This window comes from Coregonus lavaretus (genome assembly GCF_964263955.1).
Source record: "Coregonus lavaretus genome assembly, chromosome: 30".
In the NCBI taxonomy this organism is placed as follows: Eukaryota; Metazoa; Chordata; class Actinopteri; order Salmoniformes; family Salmonidae; genus Coregonus; species Coregonus lavaretus.
The window spans coordinates 32,342,691-32,352,542 of NC_140017.1; the positions used below are offsets into that span (position 1 = coordinate 32,342,691).

A 9,852-nucleotide genomic window follows, 5' to 3' on the forward strand; every position below is an offset into this window, starting at 1 on the left:
CATCTCTGCATGTCTGGCAGACATATCAGTGTGGATGTCGGATCACCACCTCAAGCTGAACCTTGGCAAGACGGAGCTGCTCTTCCTCCCGGGGGAAGGACTGCCCTCTCCATGATCTCGCCATCACGGTTGACAACTCCATTGTGTCCTCCTCCCATTGTCCTCTCCGCTAACATCAAAGCGGTGACCCGATCCTGCAGGTTCATGCTCTACAACATTCGCAGAGTACGACCCTACCTTACACAGAAAGCGGCACAGGTCCTAATCCAGGCACTTGTCATCTCCCATCTGGATTACTGCAACTCGCTGTTGGCTGGGCTCCCTGCCTGTGCCATTAAACCCCTACAACTTAGCCAGAACGCTGCAGCCCGTCTGGTGTTCAACCTTCCCAAGTTCTCTCATGTCACCCCGCTCCTCCGCACACTCCACTGACTTCCAGTTGAAGCTCGCATCTACTACAAAAACATGGTGCTTGCCTACGGAGCTATGAGGGGAACGGCACCTCCTTACCTTCAGGCTCTGATCAGACCCTACACCCAAATGAGGGCACTACGTTCATCCACCTCTGGCCTGCTAGCCCCCCTACCTCTACGGAAGCAAGTTCTCGCTCAGCCCAGTCAAAGCTATTCGTTGCTCTGGCACCCCAATGGTGGAACAAGCTCCCCCACGACGACAGGACAGCGGAGTCACTGACCACCTTCCGGAGACACTTGAAACCCTACCTCTTTAAGGAATACCTGGAATAGTCTAACAGTAATCCTTCTACACCCCCCCCTCCCCCAGTGGTGGTTGTCCCACTGGCTATCCTAAGTTGAATGCACCAATTTGTAAGTCGCTCTGGATAAGAGCGTCTGCTAAATTACTTAAATGTAAATGTTAACCGCTCAACACAGTATAGCCGCATGTGCGCACTCCCTCAAATCGTATGGAGAAAATATCCTTTCTATTTTATTCAGCTTTGTTCAATTGTATTCTTCATACTAGAAAATAATGCCACGGAATTCTAAGCAAATCTTGTTTGCTAAATGAACTAGTGTAGCCCACAGCCATTTGGCATAGCCAGATCAGGACCTAACATTAGGACAACTCAGAGTATGCTATTCTGTTCTTCTGAAATAGACTACATTTTCTTCATATCATGCTTCTTTAGACCTGTCTAAAATAAATAATGGATTTATTGTGAAGGTGTAGGCTATATTACATGGATTTATTATACTTTTTTAAAATGTAGATGTTCCAAAGGTCAGCATCAGTGGCTTGTAGGCTATGTGTGGAAGCCAGGAGATGCTAAATGTGTTTATGTTAATTAATGGTCAATTACCGTGAGACCAATAGTTATTTGCTTGACAATCACCGGCTGACGAAATTTTGTGACCGCCACATCCCTAAGCTCACTACACTGAATCACACATCATTTAAAAGCCCATTTCATAGAGAATGTTGTCTAAATAGGTGTTTGTCGTTAGGTAGTCTAAATTCAGTGTCCTTGTCTTTAACTGCCATTTCCCAACTATATTTTCCCAACTCATTTTACTCAGCTTCAGAAGCATCTGCATTCACCAAATTTGGTGTGGTTATCCTTAGATATATTTTCCAGTTGTCAAATTTTTATTCTAGATGACATTTTCTTCTGAAAAATGCGCAAAAAATAGTGTTTTACAGATAGAAAGATAAGAATATTATATATTTACAATCGGTTATTATGTGTAAGTCCTATCCTGCAGCATCTTAACAAAATGAAACCAAAATATTTAGGCTGACTTCTTCCTGTGTCCAGAAAAAAGGTTTTGCGTGATATGCAAATATTTAATGAGATATCACCTAATTTAATAAAATATTTCTGATGGGAAATTAAACAAAAAAAGTATTATATTTGTGTCCACTTCCAACTGGTAAAAGTTGATTGTGATATGATTAAGGGGGGGGGGGGATAAATACCCTATTATGGTGTGGTGACTGGCCTTACGTCTATTATAAAGCTTCAACCAATAGAACAATCAAAAGAACATCAAGAATGAATCAGGGGGGAAAAACAATTGCTCAATAACTGAGCTTTGTGCAACAGGGCAGGAGCTTTGGAAATGGAGTACGACCATAACACAGTGGATTAATTGAGTAATATCTTGCCATCCCTCCTACAGTGGTTGGTGGGCAGGCAGGCCGCAGTATGAGTGAATCACTGCTTCCTTAAAGGATTGTGAATGGGGCCTTTTGTGTGACCAACACCACCCTCTCCTCTCACCGCGCAGGCAGTCCTCCTGGAGAAAGCTCAACGTCACCATTGTGCCATCAGCCCAGCACACCACACAGTGCCACATCTAGGACGACCACTGGAGGGGTCAGTGTGTTGTGTGTGTGTGTGTGTGTGTGTGTGTGTGTGTGTGTGTGTGTGTGTGTGTGTGTGTGTGTGTGTGTGTGTGTGTGTGTGTGTGTATGAGCCTGTGTGTGAGCCTGTGTGTGCACAGACATCTCCAAATAATGGCGTAATCATACTTGAAAAGCTTTGAGTAAGCATGACTTCCCTGAAAGTGATAACACAACACACAATCGATTGGATTATGAGGCTCAGACTACAGGTTTTCTTCTTAGGATTTGAGTGGTAGCAGAAGCAAGCAACCAGACAGTAAACATACCAGACAACCATCAGAACAACTAGCCTAATCTTAAAGGTTTTCTATTATATCTTCCTTTCTCTCCCATCTCCCTCCCTGCTGAGTTTAGGATACACTAGCCTGGATGCTAGGGTAACAGACCAGGACATTTAGCCTGTCTATGCCATGCTGACAAGCTGATAGACCTCAAACTTTATAACCAGACCCTCTGGTGAATAATATAGGCCTATGACCTACCCTCTGAAACCTATTACATAAGAAGAATTCTCCACAGAAGAATGCTCCACAGAAGAAAGCTCCACAGAAGAATGCTCCACAGAAGAATGCTCCACAGAAGAATGCTCCACAGAAGAATGCTAATGCCCCAGAAGAATGCTCCACAGAAGAATGCTAATGCCACAGAAGAAAGCTCCTGCAGACAGAAACATGGCATAAGAGAGGAGGGCGTAAAACTGTGTCTGTGTGCACATATCCCATCGGACCATCCCTGGCAGACAATAGATGCTCTGTGTATAAGTACAGGCTCTCTCCAATAGACCACTCTGATTTGATTGCAGTTGCCACGGGCCAAGTAAATGACTTCAGCAGTACAAACAAGTCTAACAGTAGACAAGATATTCACAACTGGAGTGCATAACATTTGTCAATGGTACAGTTCAAACTTTGTCAACCAAAATGTTGATTATGGTGTCCATACTAGGGTTGGGCGATTTTACGATGTTATCGGAAATCAACGATGTTTGACAGAAATCGTCGATCGCAACATCGTGATGTGACAGACGATAGTTTTTATATATTTGTATTTTTTTTTTTACAGACGATAGTTTAACCTATTTGAACATGACTGGCACCTGCCGGAGTCGGGCAGCGCACAACTGACCTACCTATTCCTATTTGCCTTTTTCAATAAATATGTAGGTAGACTTCGCCTACTATTAACATAATGCAAGAGTAGGCCTACAATGTATGTAGATTGTAGACGGAGCGGAGAGTGCCAAAAGCTGCACAAAATGTCAGATAACATTTATCTCGCTCACCTCTCCAATGTCGGATGATCATGGGCCTTTTGCAGCGGACACTCCGTTGTCTGGCTTATTTAAAAGCTTCATTTCCCTTTCTGTCCCAATCCCCATTTTATTTGAATGTGACTTGTTGGTCTAAGCATATATTTCATGATCAACTTGCAAATGAATCTAGGAGGCAAGTAACAAAGTTCTATCTCAGAAAGTTATGTTTGTGAATAGCCTAAATAAAAACATGATATGGTAATAATGAAAGAGAACCAACAATTGCAAGATAGAATAATGGAATGGGAAGTTTAAACAAACCTTATAGGTTTCTGGCCTCTCTTGACCAAAGCTTTAGGAAAAACAAATTGTGTGCCCCAGAAAATCCTTGTAAACCAAACTGCCAATAATATAGGCCTACACTAAATAAACATGTAATTCAATCAAATTTGCAGTAAACGTTTGGACTCCATACAAAGGCAATGGTGAAGATAGGCTACCATTTTTTTTATATTCTGTCAGATAATAAACAAAGGCACATCAGCAAGTAATTATTTATGGAATTATTAATTAAAATTAATGTGAAACTTAGTATTGACCATTTGAAGTCAATGGGCTCACTGCTGAGAAATCCTTTCTGCAAAGTGTGCCAGCAAGCCACGGGGATGACAGCGATCATTTAAAAAGGGAGTAAAACTGGTTGAGCAGAGAAGATACAGGCTTGTCAAAAAGCCATTGTCGCTTATCTGGAATAGATATTATGTAGCCCACAGATAACAATTTATTCTATGTGACCGGAACGCTCAGTCTTCCATCCTCTGCTCTTCCCTGTCCGGCGCGCAGCCACTGGCTGGATGCACAGCATCATGCACATCTGGACATTGCCGGCTGCCGCTAAGTGCGCATCACCGAGAAAGAATACTTTATAAAGACACTCACCTTCAATAAAACACCTGGTGTATCAGCGACGAAAGGGAATGCGTTATTTTATTTCATGAATTCGGTATACAATTGCACGAATTGCAATTGAATTCCCGCATCGTCTGTCTGAAGATATTGGACGCTGTTCTCAGCCCGGAAGTGACAGGCGCGTCATCATGGTATTATTGCACAGGAGGCATTCCCTGGCTTTTGATTGGACTCGTTGAGGTGGCGCGTGCTGAGGGTCGGTGGTGGAAATGAAAGGTTACTCCCGGTCAGAGCGCACTGAGTGGAATTTGATTTAAAAAGCAGATAAATCTTTCAGACAGTAGGCTATTGTCATAATAAAACGTCGGGTATACTGTATTAGCCAGACTACATATAGGTTTGTCATTGCTCGGGTTTTTGTAACGCAGAGTGAAGTCATACAGATGTGCATGATGCTGCTTTGGGGACTGTCGGATTAGGTCAACCGTCAAATCCAATCAAAATGTAATCCAACCAGTGGCGGCTGGTGAAAAATATTCTCGGTGGGGCTGTGCCATACTTTTTTTTTCCTGTAACCATCGCGATATATTTTAACACAAACTGCAGGACAGCAGTGCTCAGTGAAACATTCAGTAATTATTTAATGCCAATATTAAAAAGTTGAGGCATTCTTACACAAAAACATATTACACAAACCCAAGCCTTTCATTTGCATTTAAAGTGAACTTTTCACCATTGGTAGTAAACAGGCAACGCAACAGGCATGCTGTCAGAACAGAGTGGAAAGTGGACAATAACATGAAATTATTATAAAGTTTATAGGAAATCTTACACTGTATAAAAGGATGTATAATATAGAAATGGATATCAAGTGGATGAACTCAAACCTTTGACTGGAAGAATAGCATACAGTATTTTATGATCATACTAAATGTGACTAATTGTTAATGTGCTCCAGAACTGCAACAATTAATTGATACAAAACAACATATATACAGTAATATTAGCAAAGACACTATTAAGACTTTCTAGAGTACCATATATAACTGGATTTTTTATGCTAAGGTCAACTATATACAAAGAAACATGCGGCCAGAGCTGCTCTGTGTGTGTGTGTCTGTCATCTTATTTGTACAGGAATTTTGCCCGTCTGTCCTTCTGAGTGGCAAACCTCTCAATGACCCTTTGATTAAAGTCAGGAATGTCCCTGACAAGTTTCTTCTCCATGGAGAGCATGGCCAGAGCGTTCAGGCGATCCTGTGTCATGCTGTTTCTCAGGAAGGTCTTGATCCTTTTCAGTGTAGAGAAGCACCTTTCTGACTCAGCAGTTGTCATGGGTGTGGTGATGAGGATCTTGAGGAGGCAGGCAGTCTCTGTGAAAGTGCTCTGAAGGTTGTTCTCCATGAAGAACTGGTACAGGGGCACTGCACCACTACAAGCCTTGAACTCACTGTTCTCATAGATGAGGGACAGTTCGGTTTTGAGCTTGGCCTTGTTCAACATGGGGTACGCCTCCACGGTTGTTTCAAGCGCTGTATCGGGGAACTTCACACTGTGTTGTGGGAACAACTCTCCGTGCAATAGTGTTGCGCTGATGAGGTGCTGGGTGAAGGACAACCTCTCTTTGGCATGACTCAGGATGGTATCACATACCTGTAAAATATACATCATCAGCTTTAATTTGCAATTAAGCTATTTTGATGCAAGTGATCCTGACTGACACATGCCTATGTCCAACTCAAGTATATGATTACCAAGGTGCTGATTGTTCAGGGTTTTGGCTATATACTACCAGGCCTGAAAAAAAGTTCTAGGGGGAAACACTGACAATTACATCACAACTTACCTCTATAGCCAACCTCTGTTGTTCTCCTGGTCCCAGCATCCTCCGTCGCTTGATGGGCTGTTGCTGCTCGTCAGATGCGCTGTCCCCACACAAAGAGGGAATTGAGGCCCTGGGTCCAAAAAATAAAGTTTAATTTGATAACTTGCAATCAGACTTCTTAACTCACTGTAATTCCCCCTCAACACACAACCAGTGACTTTTATATATATATATATATATATATATATATATATATATATATATATATATATATATATATATATATATATATATAGACAGACAGACAGACAGACAGATAGTGTGTATATACACACAAACTATGTCTAGTAACTGCTTTTAACCTGTGATGTACATAATTAACTGATGTTATTACGTTTTAAAGCCTTTTTCTATTACATTTGTGAGAGGGATGCAACATCATTTTGTTCTGCTGTGCACTTAGCAATAAAGTTAATCTTCAATAACAACTAGGCCTCTTCTAGAAATTGACCTGGTGGACACCTGAATAATTATTACAAACTGTGTAGTACTTTCCTGCATTATTATCAACGTCTGATTGTGTCTTCTCTTTCCTTTTAAAATACTAAAACAAATATAATTGTGACGGCTCTATGATAATCACTCACTTTGATGACCAGACACATTTAGGCTTTTAAACTGTTGTAAGTGAACTATTCATCTTTCTAACAACATCTTTATCAGCCAATAGTAAATATAGTTATTTACCTGATTGTTAGCATGCTGTCTGTGAACCTCTGGACAAGTGCTTTAATGAAGACAGGGTCGATGTTCCTCTTCTGCAGCTGGCTGAAAAGCATGTCCACATTTGGCATGATCTTGTGGAACAGTGCCAGGAAAAAACAGAAAGCCTCGTCTTCGAGCATCCTCACAAAGCCCCCCGCCTCTCTGACAGTCGGGGCATCAAAGTTCCCAGAGTCTCTGATGGTCTGGAAACACGTTAGGAGGTCATCCCTGTACTCGTACACAGTGTTTACAGCGCGACTGTGGAAGTTCCACCGTGTTGTAGAGGCTCTGGGGAGTCTATGCGCAACCACTTCGTCAAGCACGGTGGTTCGCTTGGGAGACCTGGAGAAGAAAGCAGAAAATCCTGCAAGGTCGGAAAAGAAAGTGCCGATCCTGGGGATGCGTGAAGTAGCCTGCTGCATGATGAGGTTCAGCTGATGTGCATAGCAGTGGACGTAGTGCGCATTTTCGTACACATCCACTATTTTACGCTGCACTCCGCCGGTGGCTCCCCTCATCACACTTGCTCCGTCGTAAGCCTGGGCAATAAGTTTGGCCTTTTGTCCATGTGAGAGTATGGTGCTGAGCCTCTCCAGCAGCGCTGTAGCGATGGTGTCGGCGGTTGCGTTCTCGATCAAAATGAACTCGAAAAAACGCTCTTGGACGTTACTTTTAGCATCGATGTAGCGTATCACAAGCACCAACTGGCAGTGGGTGGAAACGTCAGTCGTCTCGTCAGCTTGAATGGCGATAAAATCAGCACTCTTTACTTCCTCCAGGATGTAATCCTTAAGCACTGACAGCATACAGTCCAACAGCTCGTTCTGTATCGTCTTTGACGTGCCCTTAAAAACGGTAGCTGTCTTCAGGTGCTCCTCCAGCACACTGTCGAGGGAGGCAACAAAATCCACTAAGCCCCGGAAAATGCCGGGGTTGTCCGAGGAGTCAGTCTCCTCGTGCCCACGCAAGGCCAACTCAAAAGCCCCACAGAACTTCACACAATCGATAATTTTGGATAGAATGTGCCTGTTTTTATCCACCTCCTCATTGTGTTTCCTCACCGCAATCCTGTGGCCGTCATCCAGCTGCGTAGCAATGTTCACCCTTCCTAATACAGCTAGCTTTACAGAGTTGTCCATGTGTGCCCTGGTGTTCTCATGTTTCTTTACCTTCTCTGACAGGTGCTTCATATCCCTCACTCCGGTACCTGTCCATGCTGAATCTGACCCCGTCGTTTTAAAAAGCAAGCACGGAAAGCAAAATAAAGCATTAGCATCAGTGCACCCAGCTAGCCAAGCCTTCCTGGTGTACCAGCTACGGGAGAAGCCGCGCATATACTGCTTCCCTTTCTCGCTAGCCTGCTGTCTGATTGAGAGGTCAGGTTGATCTGGGCCCAGCTCTTTCACCCGAACTTTCTCTGACAAAGTTCTCCTCTCAAACGGATCTTGGAGGAGAGATTTCACCGAGTTAGGGTTGGGTCTTGGAGGAGTAACGTTTGCGCTCGCCATTGTCGTCTAGTAAAAATGGCGCCACTGGAGCCCGGTCCTTATTTTATCAGGGGCGAGCTTGGGGCGATAAAATAATCGCCCTCCTTGGATTCGATTTAAGATCGCTGATTGGCTACATTTTATGTCATACATTCATATCTTAAATTAGCAATTGGCTTAACTGCTACGTAGACCCGCCTCCTCGGGGCACTTTCTGTATCGCCCAGAGCTGACGAGGCGTTTGACAGGCAGAGGAAAGGTTGCGAATATGATTTTCTATCATATCTTACACATATTACTGTGTGCATTCCATATTTCAAACACACAAATATTGACATACTGATGTTTTTATTATTATTATTATTATTTTTATTTATTTTTTATTTTATTTTTTTAAATAATTTTATTTAAGGGGGCGGCGCCCTAGCGCCCTCTATCGGCCAGCCGCCACTGAATCCAACCAGAGTTTCAGAACATTCGGGGCTCAGCCACTGAGGTATAGGGCTCAGCCCATTGTGTCATGTCAGATGGCTTCACTCCTACAATAGCTCGTCCCTCAACCGATCTGTCTTGTAGGAGGTGGAATTCATCTCTAAAAATCGAGATTTTGCTCATCAGCCTACTACTAGTGCCATGTTTTGTTTAAATTACTCCCCTCTCGTAGCTATGACTCACTGGCTACGAGTACTATGGCAAACCATGCTTGATCAGCTGAACACATTTCTCCAGCTAGCAGCCTAGTGCAAGCTTGTTTGAATGGCCTTACAGTAGCTACTGTAGTTTACCAGCTTGTTGATGAAGTTGTACTACAGCAAAGTTATGGGACTGTTCTAAGAAATCAGTAAGCATGTAGCCTATCTCACAGCTGGCACTGTGCCTCACTACTTTGTAACATTTAAAGAGCAGTTAGCTGTGCTGTAGAACTAGGTGCACTAACCACGGCAGAACAGCTATCTAGGGCCCTGTGTAGCTCAGTTGGTAGAGCATGGCGCTTGAAACGCCAGCGTTGTGGGTTCGATTCCCACGGGGAGCTAGTATGAAAAAAAATAAAAGATGTATGCACTCACTAACTGTAAATCGCTCTGGATAAGAGCGTCTGCTAAATGACTAAAATGTAAATATCATCGTATTTGCAGGTCCGAGAAAAAAATGTATTCTCTAAAATATTTTCATGCAATTCTACGTCATTTTACACGACTGGAGACATTAGAAGGATATTTTTTAATACCACACAACTGACCGAAATG

At 43.0% G+C, this 9,852-nt stretch overlaps 1 protein-coding gene across 1 annotated transcript in view; it reads right to left on the minus strand.

Annotated features, from left to right (window-relative positions):
• The window catches only part of LOC311106303 (fatty acid CoA ligase Acsl3-like), a 56,258-nt gene extending 51,542 nt beyond the window's left edge, over nucleotides 1-4,716 (minus strand). Inside the window, exon 1 of the mRNA XM_084148606.1 lies at nucleotides 4,559-4,716. The gene's annotated coding sequence lies outside the window, so the exon portion shown is untranslated. The remainder of the gene's footprint in view (nucleotides 1-4,558) is intronic.
• Between the last annotated feature and the right edge of the window lie 5,136 nt (nucleotides 4,717-9,852).